Source organism: Lathamus discolor, chromosome 1 (genome assembly GCF_037157495.1).
Source record: "Lathamus discolor isolate bLatDis1 chromosome 1, bLatDis1.hap1, whole genome shotgun sequence".
Lineage (NCBI taxonomy): Eukaryota > Metazoa > Chordata > Aves > Psittaciformes > Psittacidae > Lathamus > Lathamus discolor.
Window position 1 is genome coordinate 72,419,519 of NC_088884.1, and position 20,934 is coordinate 72,440,452.

The 20,934-nt window shown below is 43.2% G+C and overlaps 1 long non-coding RNA gene across 1 annotated transcript; it reads right to left on the reverse strand.

The window, feature by feature from the left end:
* Nucleotides 1-1,642: 1,642 nt before the first annotated feature.
* Nucleotides 1,643-18,235, reverse strand: LOC136007207 (uncharacterized). The gene is made up of 3 exons (XR_010609526.1): nucleotides 17,891-18,235; nucleotides 4,198-4,284; nucleotides 1,643-1,718 (listed from the first exon to the last, which is right to left on the reverse strand). It is a non-coding gene; the product is annotated as an uncharacterized LOC136007207 (long non-coding RNA).
* Between the last annotated feature and the right edge of the window lie 2,699 nt (nucleotides 18,236-20,934).

Genomic DNA, 20,934 nt, shown 5'->3' on the forward strand with positions numbered 1-20,934 from the left:
AATTCATCTGTGATAAATCCAAAAGGACTTGGTATCACGAGGAAAAATCCTGCTCCTGATGCACAGCTGCAAGTGTTCATACATATGGCAGCTGCATAGCCCCTCAGGGAGAAACCATTTGCTAAGAGCAGGCCTAATGTGTTGACTGTCAGTAGAAGGACTACCAGCATTCCAAGCAAAGGTATATTCAAGGTACCTGATTAGATGAGAAACTTGATCAGGTACTCATCCCGAACTGAAAGCAGGTAATAGCTTAGACAGTTGCAAGTACTCAGCGCAGAAGAGGCCTTCAAAGATATTAAAAACTGGGATCATCAATTACTACAAAAAGTAGTATTTACTTGGCTTCCAGAGGTATCAGAGAACCTTTTTCTTCCCACATTCCGTGGAAATTTCTTTGTTAACAGCTCCATCGTTCTCCTTTCAGAATTCTGTTTCAAAGCCACCACAGTAAAGTTTGTACCTTCTGCATGTGTTTGTGGCTTTCCCTGAACTCTCAGTAGTGTCTTCTAACTTCTGCTGTCTCATTTTAGGTACAGGTCAAGGGATTTCTTACATCTTGAATCAAGATGTGGAGACAATAGGAGTGATACTCAGTACATCTATAAGCATGCTGCCTTAAACACAGTGAGTGGAACAACCCAAAGTGAAGACCCTGCGTTAGCACACCCTTTTGTAGTTTCCAGTGCTGCCTGCTTGTGTCTCAAAACCACTAGGGAGCTAACACGTTTATATGGATAAAATCCTTCCCTTGGTTCAGGTAGCTCCACACCCTTTAGAGGAATAGCTTCTTCCTCTGTAACCCCTGCAGTCCAGGTTCTGACTCTTCTCAAAAAGTGATTTGCCATTAGCTAAAATGAAGTAATAGTTAGAAGCTACCCTGTCTCTTATTACAGATAGCCATAAATAGAATTCAGGCTCGTTAGCATGTATTCTATGCTTTTAAAATTATGGGATTTTTAAAATCCCTGTCAGGAACATGGGAGCATAGCTCTAACTGAGCAGCTCTTTTTTAAAAGATTTTTTTCACTGGAAGAGTAAGAGGTTTAGTTCCAAAAAAAAAAAAAAAACCCGCAAAACTCTTGGATAAGTCCCTTTCAGCCAGCTTGAACATGGGTTTTGAACAGTGCTTTTGAAGTACAAAAGGTAGTCTAAACCTTTTATCTCATTTTGACTGTCTACACATTCACGTTTCTAAACATATAAGAAAATTTGGACAAGCAACCTTCCCACTTCATCATGTAATGTCATGACTCCTTCCCCATGGAACTGAAGTCGAAACTTTCATAATCATTGAATTGTATTCTTCCAGACCCCTATTTCAGGCTGGAGAAGCTGACAGAATGCACGGTACGCAGAAAATACTGTGGGGGGGTTTTCAGTTATTCGATATAAGGTTGCATCATTCCTTTTTCCTGAGGATCTTTTGACTAACATGTAGAGTGTGGAAGCCATGGAAGGAAAAACATTAATAAAACTGGAAAGTGAAATCAAATTTATGTAGAATTTTAATAGTGTAAAAGCTGTGTTTTGGGAAAAGTCATAAAAGATTCCAAGAGAATAAGAAGCTCTCCAAGAAGCAGCAGGACCATGGGAATCCATGGTTATGAGTCATTGCTCCTTTTCACAATGTAATGTATGTTCAAGAGGCCTGGATGGGAACAGAAGACTGCAAAGGATCCCTGTGGCCTGGAGTATGGCTCTGTAGCATACTTCAGCTGTAGGAAAGGAGAGCAGCAAAACTATTACTCTTGTCCTAAACCCCCATGAACTCTAAAAGCATGATACTGAGTACAAATACGATCAGTTCACAGTGTGAATCCTCATAGTTTTCACTGGATGCAAGGCCAGAAAAAAGAAACCCAACACCAAACCCTCATTTTCTCTAGTAGAGTCCACCCGACAGCTTCTTTATATATTTTGAGGTAAAAAAAGTAGTCAAGAGAAAGATGGATGATGCCTTCTTTTGGCTGCAGAAGAAAACTGGAGTTCCATTGACAATAGCAATGTGACCACAATTCTGGAGAATTCAAATAGGGTTACATACATTTTCTCCAAACATTTTGCCTCCTACTGGAAAGGAGTACATAGTACAATGATTTCTAAGGTGAAACTTCTAGTTTATTCTGGATTTCACTGATTATTGGTCTTTTTACTGCTGGGCAAATGGGTTATTTTTCTTTCATACTCTTTCTTCTTTCCATTCTCCATCCCCTACCTCACCACTCAAAACAAGGATGACTTTTCAGGTGGATTAATTCTCTTATCTGTACTGCAGAAATGCTGGTAGCAGTACAAAGGAAGCATCTGGAAGAATTGGCTATTAAGAAGGAAGCTAGATGAAATCAACTCTCATTTGGGTTTCCATTATATACTGTGACAATGCCTTCTGCACACAAATTGTGGGATAAATTCATTTATATATTTGTTTAATCAGGTCTAAATGTGCCGCTTCCATTATCATCACTTGCCCCTTAATTCCAGTACCAGCAAAGGGAATGAAAAAACATCCTTGTCAAAAAAAAAACCCAGCCAAAAACCCCCAGCCATTGTCTGAAACACCTGCTCTTGATAATGCAAGGGCCCCTTCCTACTGTCCCTAGGTATGTGGAATTGTTCTCATGCTCACATGTAAACTGAAAGCATATATAACTACCCTTAGTTGTAGCTAGATTTGCTACAACCTATTTAGGTTAACAGATCAAGAACAGAACATAGAAGACAACATAATTATGACATTGTAAGTTTTCTTTAGTGGTACTAAATAATTACCTTGACAACAGTGCCTTGAAATGTAAGTCTAAGGAAAAGCTCACTAAAGACCATAAGGTTGAATCCTGAATTCTGACCCTATTAAGAGTCTGAAGTCACCCTCATCACAGACCCTTTCCATCCCTTTCTCAGTGGCATCAGAGTGAAACATGTTTCCTAAGTCTCACAGGTTCTTGTAAAATGCAAATTAATGGGCAAATATTATTTTTGTTTGTTTTTCCACTACAATTCACTACAATTTTAGTTTTAAAGAGAAACTAATTTTTATTCCTCAATTTTTAAAAAGCAAAAACTCAAACCTGTCCAAGTTTTACTGTCTGTCTGTAAGGATTCTTGTTCACTGTTCTTAGCCTGGGAGTCATGAATAAAACCCACATTTCTAACACCTCCGTTCTCCTTCTGAAGAGAGATTACCTCAGGAGAGATTCTAGGACAAATAAGAATAGGGTCCCAGTATAGCAAATTCTGTGATCCACTACAACACTGTGCTGCAAGGCATGTGAATTTTGTTGTGACATCAAAATGAGGTAGTTCTCTTAAAATGAAAAAGGGGCACTCAGCAATGAAGAAGTTACTAAAAATACATTTTCTAAGCTTAGGTGCTTGAATATCATAAAAAATGTGAGTCTTTCTGAATTAAAGAATTCAGTCTGCATTAATATCTTGTAACTTGAACTAACATACTAACTGCAGAGAGGGAGACTAACATGAAGAGTATTTTGCTTTGGGCAAATTAAGTAGAATAGAAATTCCACGAGCAGGGAAAACAAAATCATAAACTAAAAATTGTCCTAAAATTTAAAAAAGAAGCAATTAGGTTATTTTAAGGTATTTGGGGGTCTTTTTTAATCATCTGTTCTTAGAAACCAAGATCTAAAATTGCTATAACTAGAAGGGATAAAAGTAACTATTTTAAAGTCAACTAGATTTATAGATGTTTCTTCTCGGTGACTAAAAAGGAAGTCGTAGCATGATTTAATGTTAATTCTTTTAATCCAATTAATACTTAATTCTTAAAAGAAGGGGTTTATACATATGACTTTGTATAGTAGTATTGAAAAGCCCACAATTTTTCCTGTATTTCAACCACGGGGTGCTCACTTGTGAAAAGCAAAACAGATGGTTTTACTCATAAGCTAGTACTAACAGCACATTTTAGAGGTCATCTAACTTTTACTCAGTGACACACAGATTATTCTGGTTGCTTTAACCAACAGATAATGTTATTTCATTTTCAATGATGCAAAAGAGCAAATATTCCAGGAAAAAAAAAATAAATTACTGAAATGATTGGATGTGTCAAGTGAGTTGACTCTCCAAACTGCTTAGTATTAAAAATATCTCCAAGACGCAGCAACTTATACAGCACGGAATTAGCATTTGGACACGTTCACACTCAGTTGAAATGAATGACAAGTTACTTACTTTCGTCGTTAGAAACATTCCCCAGAGAGGTGTGACTGGAATAACGTTTGTTTTCACTTTCATTGAGACATCGTTCAATCCAACTCTCTGTAAAAGAACAAAGATGCTCTTTTTTTGTGTTTGTCTTTGCATAAAACTAAACAAAGCATCGGTTTTCAACAGATGGTGTGCTGTAGCATTTCTGTTCAAACATGCTCCATCTGAGGTAATTTGGCAAGAAAATCCTTTCTTGCTTTCAAACTTAGCTGTTGCTTTTTAGTTTCATTTTTTGTTTGTTTGGTTTTGAAAGGACAGAGGCTGAAAGATTTCCATGCATGTAGCAGCGCTCCTCGGGATATTCTCTCCCCTTCCCATCACACGATACATTAAAAAAAATAATCTCACGTGGGGAACTGAAATACATAAATTACATTAATTTCTTTGTCTGTCAAAGGCCTATGTACTGGAGTATTTCTACTTTTGAAAGAACTCTTAACGTGTGTAAAAACAATCATTATCATGAATTTTTGTTACAGCAGGGCTTAAACTGTGCTCTCTGAAGTCCAGTCCTACTGCCCCATTCACACTAGTGTCATCCCAGGCCCCACTGAGATCTTTTCCATGCTGCTACAAGTCCAATGTGGCAAGTCAGCAGCTAGTGAGCTGCTCGAACCTCGTCACTCTACAGCATGTGCTCAACTACTCCTGTCCTTTCTTTTTTCCAATGTATTGAATCAGCAACATGAGGTACAGTGTTACACTGATCTGATTCTGATGTTCTTTCTGTAAGCTGTAACATACATCCCCTGATGACTTTAGAGGCTGCAGCAGGCCCAGTAGAATTTACTGTTACAGGTCTTCAGGGCAAAAGTTGCACCTTCCTATACGTTTCCTTGGACAAAGATTGAAATGCGAGGCCTTGAGTTTGCCTGGAGTCCCTGGATATTGCTACAACAGACTGACTTCTCTCATAAGATTATTTTTCAAGGACATGCACTTGGGCAGAAATGAACTTACACTCACAGATCTCCCTGTGGTCAAAGCAAGGTAATGAATGGCTAGGTGAGAAGGCTGCAAGGTAACCTCACAAGTTACAACAGGAAACCATCCCACTGAGTGAAGAGATGCACAAGAAATAAGGGGAAACAGGCCTCACTGTCAGTAAATTGCCAGAGCCAGAAAAACCTTCAAAGACACGGAAATGGTTTCAAATTCCTTTCCATAAGCCACCCCTCAAAACCATCAGGCTACCTGCACAGCACAGGCAGCAGTCTGCCCAGCCAAAGACTATCACAGCTGCAGGCTTGAAGGGAAAGCAGAAACCCAGTGTCTCAGGAAAGCTGCCCATCTTGTTTAAGGCAAAAGTTGGTATGACTTCACTTCAGCACTAGATACCAATAAATTAATATATGAATAGTCATGGTGCAAAACATCCTGCAGGAAAAAATGCTTCTTAACCCACACAAACTTGTGTATATTCCTCTGTACACACACCCGCCACTGCCACACAAACAAAAGGGCAATGGCATCTGTGTAGGACTTCAGAAAGGGTCTCCTGAGAGCCCTTCGGGGTTGATTTCCAGGCCCTGCCATGAGACTCCAGGTACCATTGCTTTGTGTGCTTCTTGTTTTCAGGCAGCACAAGAGAGGTGTGAGGCAGCTCAAGGCTATTCCTTTCCTTCTGCCCGCTTGCCACATATTCTCAGCAGGAAAATGCTTGCAGTCCTGCCTTCACCGATACAAGCACGTCCCTATGTGCATCTTCCTCATTCACCATAAAACTGCTCTGTGCATAAGAAGCCTCCAACCATGCTGCCTCTTCCCTACAGCCTGCTCCTTTGAGGTACTTCTCTGAAAATCAGCAAAAATAACTCTTGTTGTCAATAGGTGTTCTCAGGATGTTTCTTCTCCCATCAAATTCAGCACAGCCTTGTAGAAATATCACTTCCACGTTGCTAAAACCACAACTTAAATCTTGCCAGCGAGGACTGTGCTGTTTAATCAGTTCCTGCTCCATCACCAACCCCCAAGCCTGCAGCGGCTCTAACTTTAAGGCTTTCTCTTCTCATGCTGCTCAGCTGCATTGGGTGGGGGGTGTATCACCTTGTCCAAAGGCCAACACAACGGTACGGCTGCTTCATGCCAGATTTCTTTTACTGCCCTAAAACTAGGCTAATACTCTTTCTCCTTTCCCATTTCAACACTGTGAGCTGAGGGACAGGAGCTTGGATCATCACTACAAGGTGAAGAGAAACTTGCTGCTGAGGGCAACATCAGAGGTGCAAGAAGCCTTAAGAAAGATTACCCAACCTCCTCCTCCTCCTTTCAGTGCACAGCCATGGCTGTATATAATTCCCTTGGCTCCGAGCCCAGCCGCAGGGAGTAAAAGCAAAGGCGGCTGCCATTAGCGCCAAGGCGAGACCGATGCCCAGCTCTGCCCTTTCTTTTCCTCCCGGCACTGAGAGCTGGGAAGCTGGGATGCATCCTCTTCCCTCGGCAGCAGGGAACTGGCAGCAGCCATCTTTAGTCATGTTCCCTGCCTAAGTAGTAGGGAAAAAACTTTTTAAGTATCACTCAGTGACAATTTTCACCATCCTTGTTCACATACTGTCTCTGGTAGCTGCACATATAGCCCTTTTTCATCGGTAAAGCAACCAGTTTACCCTGCAAGATATAAAGTCTCTGGAGTAAGGCACCGTTACTGTTTAATTATGTACTGCAACTCCTTTGGTCCTGAATCACCCTGGTTCAGCTCACTGCAGCCCAAGTCTGGCTTTGTCTTTGTGGCCTTGCATTTAAATAGCTGATAGAAATTCTTCAAGCCTGAAAAGATACACGACCTGTCTGGCAGCAAAGAATGAAGAAAACTAACTCTTTTGAGCAAAAATGTCAGGGAGCTTATGGCAAATTTGTCAAATGATTTGGCAGATAACAAAATGAGACAAAACCAACTAGCTATTTAGAGGCTGTATTACCTCATAAACCAAGTGATGCAAGTATTCTAATAAACACCTTCTTTTAATAAGTAGTCATTTTTAACTGTTTGTATAACAAAAAAGTTTTTACAAAGCTCTTAACTCCCAATATTAAGAATGCTTTCAAGTATTAAAAGCAAATATAACCACAGCTTTGCTGAAATTTAAAATAGAATTCAGCAGCCTACAGATCCCAGATGCGATAGCACCTGCCTAAAATACAGCAAAAAAGAACAACAAAATAGAGAAAGAAGCAAACAATATGAAAATCAAAACTAATTCTTTTAGAAGTTCTTCTGGAGTTAATGCCATTAGTCCTGTCCCAGTGTAACAAACACTTTGAATGTAACAATGCACGTTGAATGCCCTCATCCTCATGACAAAAGGGTGTACACCTCATCTGCTCCGGGGCCTGTTCCAGGATGTCTGGCTGCAGAGCCGGAGGAAGAGACCCATGGCTAACCCCTGGTGTCTCCAGGCTGAGTTCTCCTCAGTTACTCCCAAGGCTGATGCCAATCACACTATACAGCACTGCTCTAGACAAGATTTGAGACACTCGGTATAGAAGGGTCTGTGTGATTAAGCCTCAATTATTGCACTTGGATTTCACAAACTTCCCAGAAACAGGATTTCACATCAGGAACAGCCATGGAGTAACGGAGAGTTTAGGTGGTGGCTAAACAGAAGTGCACATCAGACCTGATAACAATGATGAATCAATCACACAACATTTAGAAAAACTATATTTCTAGTGGGAAGTGCTTCTGAGAGCAAAAGAAAACATACCCTGTCTCACAAAAGATGCATTTTTAATCAATGAGTTTTCAATCTCTCAAGCATTTCCTCTCTCTTCTCTCTAGGACTCCTTCCCACCCTGAGCCCCAGCATACTGTACCTTGAGTTGTTCTAGCACTAGCCAAAAGACATCCAGGCAAAATAAATAGATTAATCAATATCTAGCAGTAAAATGTGGTTACTCTGTATTTTACATCTAGTTACTGTGACACAGTGAGGAAACCATCACAACCTTATTAGGAAAGAAAGCTAGTGGTACTTGGAAGATGCCCCTTTAAATACTACATCACATATTTAATTTTGCAAAGATCAAAAATGAATTATAGTGAAGCACACAACAATATCCCTCAGCATTACAATTTTCACTGTATCATTTTGTATACACTGACTACAAACACGTTTGTATCTTCTTCAGGATTCCAACATGAGGGAAAAGAGATAGTTATACAAGTTACAATAATTTTTCCAGTGTCGATTTTCTGACCAAACAAGTTACTATGACACAAACAAAAAATATAAATTGTTCCAAATGAACTGCTGAAAGACAGATTGAAAACAACTACAGAAATAGTTCCTGCCCTCATTTTAGAATAGAATGGAATAGACTAGAATAGAATAGTTAGGGTTGGAAAGGACCTCAAGATCATCTAATTCCACCCCCCCTGCCATGGGCAGGGACACCTCTCACTAAACCATCCCACACAAGGCTTCATCCAACCTGGCCTTGAGCACCGCCAGGGATGGAGCACTCACAACCTCCCTGGGCAACCCATTCCAGTGCCTCACCACCCTAACAGGAAAGGATTTCCTCCTTATATCCAATCTAAACTTCCCCTGTTTAAGTTTCCTCTTCCCTTTTTGATCCTACTCTTGCTGAGACTGACACATGCACTGAACCTCTAGCATGAGAGTATTTTTCTTCCGTATATGTGCCCACCACACTTCTAGCAACAGGAGATTAAACTGAGCCTTTTTAATAAAGAAAAGTTGCCAGAGCTGAGGCCTTCCCGGGTCTCCTTGACCCCCACCGAGCTCCTTCTCTTCACACTAACCACCATATGTTTATTTGTACAATGCTTCAAACACCAAGTTGGGAAGGCAGGCCTGGGACTCCCTGAAATAGAGTCAAACACACGAGAGCTGCTCAGGGAAAGGAACTGTGCTGAACTACCTGAAAAGGGAATTATGAACTAAAAAAACATAAACATAAATCTTTGACCAATTATTTTGACACATTGCACCCATCAGAAGGAAGGGTTTGCTCCTGGAAGACACCTCTGAAAGGCTTCTCCCTACAGAGCCTCAGCTGAGGTGGGAGAATACAGTAGAGGTGCCTGCGTACTGCCAGTGCATTTAATGAGATAATTACTCCCTCCTGTTTGTATAATGGTTGTTGGCTTAGCATGGTTGCAGTCCAGAAAATAAAGCATTCATTGCTCTTACACGTGCATGGCCGTAGCAAGAGCCATGTTAGAGCCACCTGGGCTCCGCTCTGTGGAGGGGAAGAGGAGGCGAGCCTATCACAGCCGGTGGTGGCTTCTGCAGCTGCTTTCTGCCAGGAGGGTTAAGAATTGCTTCAATATTAGCAAAACCTGTAATCACAGCCTCTTCTGGCCTTTGAGAGCCACTGTGTCCTGCTCGGCACACAAGCAGGATGGCAAAAGCAGCTAGAGTGGCAGTGCCACACAGCTGGGAGGTGAGCATTCCCAGAGCTGCAGCTCTGTGGGCATGTGTGTGTCCTGGAGGAAGACATAAGAAAGACACCTCAACAGGTGTGAAGGACATGGATCTGCTTGAGTGAGTCCAGAGGAGGGCCATGTAGGTGCTCAGAGGTCTTGAGCACCTCTCCTACAAAGACAGGCTGAGAGAGCTGGGGTTGCTCAGCCTGGAGAAAACTCCAGGTATACCTTAGAGCAGACTTCCAGCACCTAAAGGAAGTCTACAAGAGATCTGGAGAGGGACTTTTTACAAGGGTATGTAGTGACAGGACAAGGGGGAATGGCTTTGACCTGACAGAAAGGAGATTTAGATTAGATGTTGGGAAAGAAAGTCTTCACTATGAGAGTGGTGAGGCACTGGCAGGGGTTGCCCAGAGAAGCTGAACACTGCCAGGGATGGGGCAGCCACAAGGCCAGGCTGGATGGAGGTTTGAGCAACCTGGTCTAGTGGAAGGTGTCCCTGCCCATGGCAGGGGGTTGGAACTACATCTAGTTGCATCCACTGCAACCATCTTTAAGGTGCATTTCAACCCAAACCATTCTATGAGATTAAGAGATTTTACAGGAAGAATAGAACACTGTGGTCACCTAATCTGAGCTGTATTTTGCATTGCCTCTTTACCCAACAGTAGTACAAGTAGCGCTGGTTTTCTCTGGTTATGCCATGTCCTCTGATCTGGATGTGGTTGTATCACAGCCCTATCAGTTGCAGGAAAATCCTTCTCATGTTTTTAGCTCTAGATTGGCTCACATACTCCAAATGCCAAAGCAGTTTATCAACAAGCATGACAATTATTTAGTGACTGCACACGGACCAGCATTTCCTCCACAGAAGTTTGCTCATCATTGAAACAGAGTTATCACTGGAATGAGTAAAAGATGTGCCAGGACTCAAACCACTACCCAAGCCACGTACAAACTTGGATGGTGCAGCTCCAACAGTCGAGCTCCTCATTTTTATTCATGGATGCTCCTGTAATTTTTTTTCCCAGTTTCTCAAGGCAGATGTAGAAAACAAGTGATAACTGTGAGCTAAAGTATATAAAATGTAGATAATACAAACACAAAGGGACCACCAAATTTTAGTGGATTTACAAAAGGACTTGTTGGAAAAATCAACTCAGAAGTGATGACAGACTTAATTTTAGTTCCTGTGACAGAAGAGGGATTCTTGTCATGCATACGGAGTCTTAGCCCCCTCCGAGTTATTTGTTCATTGTTCTCTGAGGGAAGAGTTACCCATCTCTCACTGCAGCATCTCTTTGCCAAGTTTCTCAGTACCGAGCTGGCCAGCAATACTGCCTAGCTGCTCATCTGATCTGTTAGGCCACAAGAAAGTGATTGCAAACAGCAGATTTAACAGGTGAAAGCAGTACCTCAAAAGCTCAGGAGGCTGATTGAAGGTCATGGAACCTCCTGTTACCAGTTTGCTAGCCCATGGTACTGACCAGATATCATATATATCTTTTTCAGCAGAGTTGATGGGATGATTTTCTACATCTTTTCTAGGATAACCGTCAGTGTCCTGACAACTTGTTCTGTTGCCTGTCTCAAAAGAAATGCCGAGGTCTACATGAGCGGTCAAGGCTTTTCTCTGCAAAGCTGATCTTGCTGAACATAGTCTGAGACATGCTACCACCCAAAACCCCCTCTACTCATGCTGTGTTGCACAACTGTCATGGACAGAGAACTTACAGCTGGTACAGCTGCTAAACTCATAACGTCTGACCAGTCTGTCTTCCTAGTGTGCTGCAAACCTGATTTCTAACTGCCATATGAATGGAAGTAAAGCAAAAATAATTATCCAGTTTCTCTAATATTTTCTCTGGTGCAAGTGAAAACTATACTTTATAACCCTTAAATGTCTTGGAGCAATTGGCCATAGCAACTTAGAAGATAAATTGTTTGTTTAAAACAGTCCCTTAAGGGCAAAAGAGACTGTCCCTTTCTGTCAGGGGTAACAATAAGGAGACAAACCTGAAATGTGACCCTCAAACTATCAAAAGCCTATTCTAGTACCTGCTGCACTTAACATCTGCTCTGACTAGAAGCAGGATTCATGCTCTGACTCTTGCACCCTGCACTGCAGCATTCCTGGTTACAGATGCATCTCCCACCTCGGAAGTGTAATGCTGCTGGAGTGCTTCAAGGGCTGGTTACAGCAACACATTCAAAGCTTTTAAAGAAACACACTGCCTGAAAGAAAGCGAACAAAAAATCACCTTGCCTCCAGAACCTCAGTCTACAGTAAAACCAAGACCTGAACAAGATCTTCTAGCTTGGCCTCTGCACAGTGTCATGAACAGCGGTGTGCCTGTAACATGACAGGGCTCAGCAGTCACTGGCTCCCATGGAGGGTGTTAAACTTATCCATATCAACTAAAATCAAGGAGAACACACTATTAGGGACAGCGAACCACACACGTGAGGGCTTTCTAAGACTTAGGCTTTCATAGGTTATGTTATCTCCCTCCTCTCCCTTGTCAAATGAAAGGTTTGCGAGGCCGTATCAGGGCATCATCCAGCTGCTGTTCCCTCTCATCACTCCATCGCATAGACACTTGTAGTTCATGAAACGGCTCCTCTTTGACCATCAAGGAAGACCTCCAAACAGAGCCTCATTTGCTCTCCATGGCCTTGTTCAGTGCATTGGCTGGCAAGGCATGTATCCTTCAGTCAGTGTGTGCGAGCTGTCAGAAACATCTTCAAGCTCCACAGGAAATCATGCCAGTGTCCTCCTTGGTCCTGCATAGCCATCTTCTGTCCTTTCAAGAGACCTGCTCCTCAGGGATGACAGTGACACATGGCCTTGGTGCAGGTGATAGAGCTGCTACCCTGACAGGCTGCCAGGTACCTTTGTGCTTTGTTTGTTAATCTAACCTTTTATTTCATTTCCAACAGGGGAAAATGTCAGGCACTCTTGTCGTTGTCCTTTCTTTTGTTCTTGTTTCTTGGCATACAGTTCTCTTGGAGCTATTTCAGAGTTAATGGACACTGGTCCAGGGCACTTACTAGATGCTGGCAGGAATGTTTTTGTTCTTTTTCTTTGACTCATGATTCTGGTGAGGCGTTGCAAGACTCACCCTGATATAAGAATGCAGAGAATTACTCTCTTGAACCTGTAAGAGCTCTTCTGTTGTGCTTAACCAGGTCTTCGCACCTATTACTGATTATCTGATAACCTATTTGAAAAGGTGTATTAAAAATAGTCATGCTGTGTTTAAACTGATATAACAAAAAGCACCATAGTTCATCATCTTTTAACTCCTCTAAAATACTTGGGTAGGAAAACTGGAATTTACGTGATATTGCATTCTTGTTACCCTTCATATGCGGAAGTTGATCTAAATGTGATAGTTTTGTTGAAAACTATTGACAGTACCCTGTCAATAATATCCCTTATTAAGAAGCTGCATCCCAAATGTAGATCAAGCACCCTCAGGTACCCTAGAACACAAGATTCCTCCTGCATATTGATTCTGGCATTTAGGGCAGCCTCTAACCTGGATCAGAGACAACTCACGATGTCCAATCTGTTCCCTTCTTTGGGATCACGTATGATATTGCTATCACATTTCCAGCTCGGTGTGCATGTTAACTGGGTGTAGCCTTTTCCCTCCCACAGTCACACAAGTGCTATCTATCATTTTATTTTGAAAAGTAAGTTTCACCAGACCAGTAAAGAACCACTTGGGTTTTGCTTCAGCGGGGCCATTCCCCATTTAACAGCAAAGAGAGCCTCCCCTGGTTCTGCAGTGACATTTCCTCACTTCCACCTAGGATCATTTAAGCCAGTGACACCAGTATTCAACCAGTTCAGCTCTCCCAGTGTACTTAGCTTACATGGCTATGCCACATGCAGCCAATGTGTTCACCAGCAATATAATCACACACACCATGGGATTTCCAAGCACCAGCTCTGCATATAGCAAAGTGTACCCTCATGCTTCCACAACGCGATGCGCTACAGATCCTCAGGCCTTCAGAGTCTGCTGCATGAACCAGTGTAAATGCTATCATTGTCTCCAGTTTAGCTGCAATGTTTCCTTCCAAGGAAATGCAAACATGTCCCTTTATTGATTACTGCCAGTTGTATCCTCTCCCAGCATAAAGATCATAGTCTCTTGATGTCTTTTTGTCCCAGATTCCATTAGTTTCTTATGATAAAGAATTAATATGAGACATGCAAGAGAGCTCATAAGGCCTTCATTTCTGGGTACCTATTGCAACATCTCTTATAATTGTACCCTACAGCAGTCTCTGCTCACTAGCTTTTGAGTTAAACTTTCCCTGCTGCTGCTACTGTCCCTCAGCTAACCAGTGTGCATGAGAAGATATGGAGCCCTCACATCCCTAGTTCAGCTCCACTTCACAAGTGCACAAGGCTGGAGTCATTTAGCTGAACAGGAAGGCTGTGACTCAACAGGAAACAGGATTTGGATCAGCTACACATGGAGGGCTTCTCTCGGCCTCAGGAGCCAATGAATCCATCAGACAGGCCAGTTTGGCACCAAAACACTAGTACCTGAGTAAAAGAGGCCCACACAGATGTCAAAATGAAAAGATGAGAGAGAGGAGTGAGAGATACACCAAACACCGATTGTTGGGCTCAGGGAGGCAAGAGAAGAGGGAGAAGGCTGGTTGTTGGAAAGGAGGTGAAAAGGAAAAGGAAAGAGAACAAAAGAATGAATGACAAAGAAAAGGGCATGGTCAGAAATAAAGGGTAGGAGAAAAGAAAGTAACTGCAGAGAGGAGGGTTTTTTTTTTAAATCAGGAGGAAAGAGGTCAGCTCCTGAAGGAATGGGACCGTGGTAAATATTTCTCATTAGAAACAACATCCAGTCAGGCAGACTGAAAAAAACAAGAGATGACAGGCAGATACACACGTGCAAAGAAAACTCAGGTGTCAGGACACAGTCATCGCAGCAAGAAAATCACTCCATTGTAGGAGTGTGAATCTAAGGAAAAAGTCACTACGTTTACTCAAATGGTGGCCACTTTTCCTCACTTTATGAGTATCTATTCCAAATCTATCTGTTCCTCTCTACCACCAAGGGATGTGGCCATTACATTATTCACAACCATTATGGCATACCAGACAGAAACAAGGGGTGTTGCTCCTTTCAGCTCTCAGAACGCAACCAGAGAATATCTGCATAGCACAGATAGCAGAGAGGACACTAATAAACCACCATAACATACTCCCACAAAGACTGGTACCTCTCAGAACTGCTCAGTGTATACAGAGCATGCATTTCATGCTATTTGTTTTACAGCCTCAGTGTGCTTGTCGGAAAGTCTTCACTCAGTCCCGATGTGCCTAGACTTACAGATTCGGAAACCTTGTATTAATTTAGTCCCTTCCACGCTGTGTCTTCCCTCCCCTTCAAAGTGCTATGACACCAGGCGCCTGGCTTTTCTGGGAAGCCTCCAGTCTCCTCTGAGCAGTATGCAAAGCAAACTCAGGGAGGGAACATGAGAAAAAGAGAGAAGTCTTCTTTCCTCCTCCTTTTTTTTGCCTAAGACTCACCAAAACAAGAGTCTAGTATTGAATATTCAGCGCTGGATACTAACTGCTCAATAGACAGTCTGTTTGCAGAGCTCAAAGTGGAAATGACCCAGCAAGGAGGAGAGGTGAACACACTGCCCCATCCATGTGATTAAACTGCTCTGTAAATGCAGTCCTCCCCAGTTCTCCCCACCTCATTACAATGGAGGCCATTTGCTGCCCCTACCACGACTCATTTAAAGAAAAATGTTTGCATTAGAGGGGCCCCCTCACCAGTATTGTCCTTGTGAGTGAGTTTAGGACAGGAATGTGAGCTCCAAAGTTGGGAAACCTGGGCTTAGCGAGTGAATGCGACTAGTGGGATGTGTTATTGCCACCACTTGGGAAGACGGGAGGAAGGTGGACTTTACAGAGGAACAGGGCACCCTGCCTGAGGCACCGAGTAAATCTCACCCAGCAGCTGCCCTGTTCTGCCGTGGATATCCAGGTCTTGTAAGCAGTTCCCCTATGAGTTAGTGTGTTTGGTGTCACACAGCAAGCACCCAGGAGGAAAAGCTGGGCCACAGGCTAGCAAGCAAACACAACGTGCCATTTAGCGAATGTGCCATTTGCACACAGCCTTTCATAAGGCCAAATTTTCCTGGATAACCAAAATATAGCTCGTTCTACCCTGACCCTGGGAGGCCCAGAAGAAAGTGGTTTATGGACACAAGGCATGTGTTGCGGACCTGTTGTGTTCAGGATGAGGATTCCTGGTCTGGCTCTTGTGCAGCATCTGTCCCTGCCGGGATCTCTGTCTCACACGCAGCACTGGGCATGGGTCCTCTCCTGCTGCCCAACGTGCCAAGCGTGTTAGCCAGCAAATCTCTGACCCACTGCTCAGCCAGGCCTGACATATGGAGACCTGGAGCTCAATGGCTGTGCTGAGGGGTGGGTGAGGTTCTGCAGTGAAGTCCATTTCCTCCACCCACCACGTGAGCCCACACATCCAGGGAACACCCATCACAGGAGCAGGCATCTCCCGTCACAGAATGGCAGGATGCTGCAGTACCCTGACATATAGCACTTGTGGGACAGGACTCCACTCCCACATTTGCTTGCACCACGATTTTTTCCACTGTCTATCAGGTCACTGACACCTTGAGCTAGGAATAGTTGTTTCCTCATGTTGCTCAGGTTTTGTAGGCAGTACAGGGACAAGAAGGATTTTACGTTCCTCTGAGCATCAGAGATGGCAATAGCCAGAAGTAGGGCACCTACAAGCTCTGCTGCAGAAGCCAACAGCATTGAACACTCTTTTGCTTAATTAGGACATCCTGCCACATGCTCATGGTTAAACTGAACGTCACAAGAGGTGGGAACCCCACAAGTCAGGTGGATGAGGAATTCTCCCCCCACCACCCTCCCCTTAAAGGACAGGATTTGGTCTACATTCTATGACCTTCCCTGAATTTTAATCAACAAATGGCCTGTTTCTTCAAGAAAAGGCATACAGCCTTTTCTGCTTGTCCTCGCATACACAGGCGCTCTTGGTCTTTTGCAGCAGCTTGTACCTTTGTTACAAGATGCTGGGAAGCATCATGAGTTGTAGAAAGGATATTCTGTAGGGCCTTTGGAGTTAGGTGCGCATTGCTGACACCGTGGGGGACCCAGCTCAGGAACACAGGTGGTTTCTCTCAGCACTGGATGACCACTCCTGCGATTCCACTTAGCAATTTGGCTCCCCGTCCATACTGCCCTCCCTCAGCTACAGCCGAGGTAGTTTTAGCACTTCAGAAATAGCTAAGTAGTCAATAGGATTCTAGGGGAAGGGGGGGAAGTATGTTGACTCTTCTATTATTGCACTTAGTAGCATCTGTATTTATCCCTACTTCTGTTTTTTTCACTACTTCCAAATTCCCCCTGCAACTGCATTTCTGATATGTTATTGCCTTACAAGCTTAGCACAAACTAGATCTGAACTTACAGTTCTGTACAAGACCAGAAACTCATGCCTGTGCGTTGACTCAGGGGGCTTCTCTGAAAACTTGCATTTGCATGCCAGAAACCTTTTCACATAATGGGTTCTCCCCAACTTAATGGGTCTGTAATTCTTGCCCCAAGCAGCAAAAACAGGGGAAATGGCTGCACTGAAGAAATCCAGAGAGTCTGTTATTTTCAGGAGGGAAGGTTTATAAAAGAGAAAAAGGGAAGGTGAGCAACCACAAGTAGTTCCAGTGACAGGAGCCTTAAGAAGACAACAGTTTCCAGCCCTCAGAACTTGCCGTCCTTACTTCCAGGCAAACCTCCTTTTTAATAACTACAATCTCAGCAAGCAAATTAAAACCCCTAGAGAAGAGGGTTTTGGGTTTCTAAGTGCTTGAGTCTATGCCATGGGATTCATCCACAGCTCCAGAAGGAAGTTTGTCAGAGCAACGACGGTAGCATCAGACCACAGCAAACCTAAAAATGCAGTGAAATCCCAACATGCATCCCCAGCCTACTGCTCTGCAATTAATGCCTCTGGTTCCCATGGCTGTAAGTTTCAGGGAATCACTCATTCAGGGAATGTTCCATCTATCTAAAATGTATTGCTTCCCATTACTATAATATTTGGATCCCACGCAAAAATGCTCAGGATAAGCTGCTAATTAATTGTGAAGCCATCATTCATAGCTGTGAATCGGCTCCTTGGTTCCTGTAACAAATTCCATCTCAGAGAAATTAAGTTCACTTACCAATAAAAGAAAACAAAGTGCTTAACTGTAGCTGAAGTGAAGGAAATGAGACAGCGCTGAGCCCCGTGTTTCAGTCTTGAGGCAATTTAGGCTGCAAATGAGCTTTTTCTTCTTGCTGGGGGCAGCGAGAGCCAAGGCTCTATTTAACCCTCTCCAGTTCTCCTGATTTCAAAGTTATCAGGAAGGGAAGAATGGCCAGAAGTATTTAACCCAACTCTTCTTTATATACAGAGAAAAAACCACAGCTCTTACAGCAAGCCAGGAGGGCTCCACCACTAACTATGAGTACTGTTCCTAGCCCCGGCTAGTATTTGATATCTAATAAACTGCTCTTGCTGCAAACCTCCTGAGAGAAAATAAATGTAAATGAAGAGAGGCCATGACTGCTAGTTCTGCATGTAAAATAGCTGCAATTAAGTTATTACACTTCCCCAGCCGTTGGGAGGGATCATTATGGGCTAACCCTGGGCACCTGCCTTCTCCAAGGAACACACATGGAGTTCAACAGGTGTTTCCCTTGTGGAGCCATCACAGGATCAGGACCCGTCCCTGACAGCAAATGGTGTCACAGCATTAAATACAGAAACTCTCCATCATATATTAACAATTCCAAGGATGGGTAAGCATGTTTTTAGTACAAACATATTAAACAAACCTACAGAGGCCTATGCTAGCTTAATCATCACCACGTACCCTTCTTTCCTACGCTTGTTATCTATAGGATCGCTCAGCCATCAAATATCCTTTTTATGCTATCCATCTTTCTAACTAGAATGTTAGCAATCAAATCCCCTTGGCTGCTGGGGCACTGAGCTCCAGCAGGGATGGATCGCACGGGGTATTCATTTTCAGACACAATGAGACAAATAGAAAACCCAGCCCAGATGTGGGGAAACAGACGAGTGAGTGAACTCAGAAAACTCACAAACCTCAGTGCTGCTGGAATTGTGAGCTAATTATTTGGACTTGGATGTCACATCAAGTATTCCCAAAGGACTGACCCTATATTTGTATTAGTTACATGACAGCCTGCTGCTGCTCTAAAGGCATTGTTATGAACCACCAAGCCCCAGCTGTATTTAAGGCCACCTCTTTAAATGTCTCCATCTGAAGAGGTACCGCTGTTTCTTCACCACGCAGATTTCAGTGATCACACGATTTCATCATGTTGCCGTGGTGAAATCCTACATAGAGAAATAGTATCACAAGGGCTGCACCTCCTTAGGCTGTCCTAACTTGCAAACCACTTGCAAACTAAGCTAGAGAAATGTAAAGGTGTTTACATCTGGAGATGCTGCAGATTTTTTGGCTATGCTCCCCTTCTTCCTTGCCTGCACACTCACTGCACCAGGGGCTGAAAACCAGCCTTGTTTTCTAGCAGCAAGCAAGCCAGCAACCCTGATGGAAGCAGGGTACTGTACCGGTGACTCTGTGTGGGACAGCTCCAAGAACACTGCAAGCATCTTAACACCAAATGGTTTTGGAACTTCGAGATCTTTTTGTCACTAGAACTGTACTGCAGTAAAGCTGCGACCGATAGACCAGCTGGAGCAACAGGTTTCTTTACAGTCCCACCGGCAAAAGTTTCCTCTGAATCCAGAATCCCTTCTTTAATGAGGGCTTTACCCAAATAAAATCTTGGGGAGTGTAAACCCTAAACAGTCACTTAAACAAATGAAATAGATTCCTACGGTTGTCTGGCTATTCTTCTGCCAAAGCTTGCTTTAGGTTTTACTTCCATCCTTTCAAAGACCTTTACTGCAAGTAAATAACAGATTGCAGAGCAATGAAAAGTACCGCAATTCCCCCTCCGTAAGTACTTTAGAATTAATTGATTAGCAGACAAATAAATCATAAAATCATTCTTTCCCCTGGGTCAAACCGAGAAGATAAACTGCTGAGTTTGGGGTAATTCTGAGCAATTTACAAACCTCTGGAAATCCCTGTGGGTTTTACAAGGTTATTAAAATCCCCTCAGGAACGAAGAGCTGATCCAGTACCGGGGCTCGCGTTTAGCTCCCAGTTCTGCTGCTGCTGGCGGCAGAGGGAGATGCCAAGGATCGGGCCCTCCTGCTCAAACACTGTCCGCAGGAACTCCGCGGCCAGCAGGAAAGAGACTATCTTGTTGGGGGTTTTGGTTTGGGATTTTTTGTTCCATTTCTTTCATGTGTGAAATCTCATGAGATATGAAATAACGTAAGACAAGCAGTCGGACTGAATTGTATGAAGGACCAGTGGCGTTTCTTTTGCATGTCCAGATCACATTGAATTCAGGATGTGAAGGATTGTTGGATCACCTAAGCTGCTCAGCAAGTAAGAGCCTTTATAAACACAAATCCTTTATAAACACGAATCCTGGAGCAGTAAAGATATTTTTGATTTGCTGGAACAAAAATAAATCACATTTTTGCTGGGCTACGAAAAGCTCTCCAGGAAAGCAAGGACAAAAAGCCAACAGCAAGTTCGTTTTTATCTATGAGTGAACTGTGTTGCAATAAGCAAAGCAAAGAGTTTCCAGCCGCAGAATCAGCCACTCATTTAGACTGAAAAAGTTGAGTTCTAGGATCACAGGCTTCGGCATTCTGCTTCTGTTCTGTAATGTCACAACAGCTTTCCTAACTAGTATTCAAGTATTTGTTATCAATGTTGGCAATTTCATGGATATGAAAGCCATTAATTGTCTTCAATCAGTGCTTATATGCTAGATCCTTTTTATATGGCAAGCTCATAGAAAAGCTCACCCACCACTGCCCTAATGCCCGTGTATTGGTAAAAATATAGACCAAAATCTGGCCATTGCCCCGAAGTGTCCAGCTTGGGCACTGGAACCCCTTTTTTCCTGATTCACACCAACTGCTTTAAGGGCCTAATCCCAACGTCCTTGGCAGTACTGAAAGGCTCTCTGCTGATTTTAATGGGGTTTGGATCAGCTCCTAAGCCTCAGCTCCACGTCCCAGGGATCTCATCCATCTCGCGCTTTGAAGCCAGCGGAGTTTTTGCCTGGCTCCGACAGTGAAAGGGACAGGGATGTTTATGGAGTCACG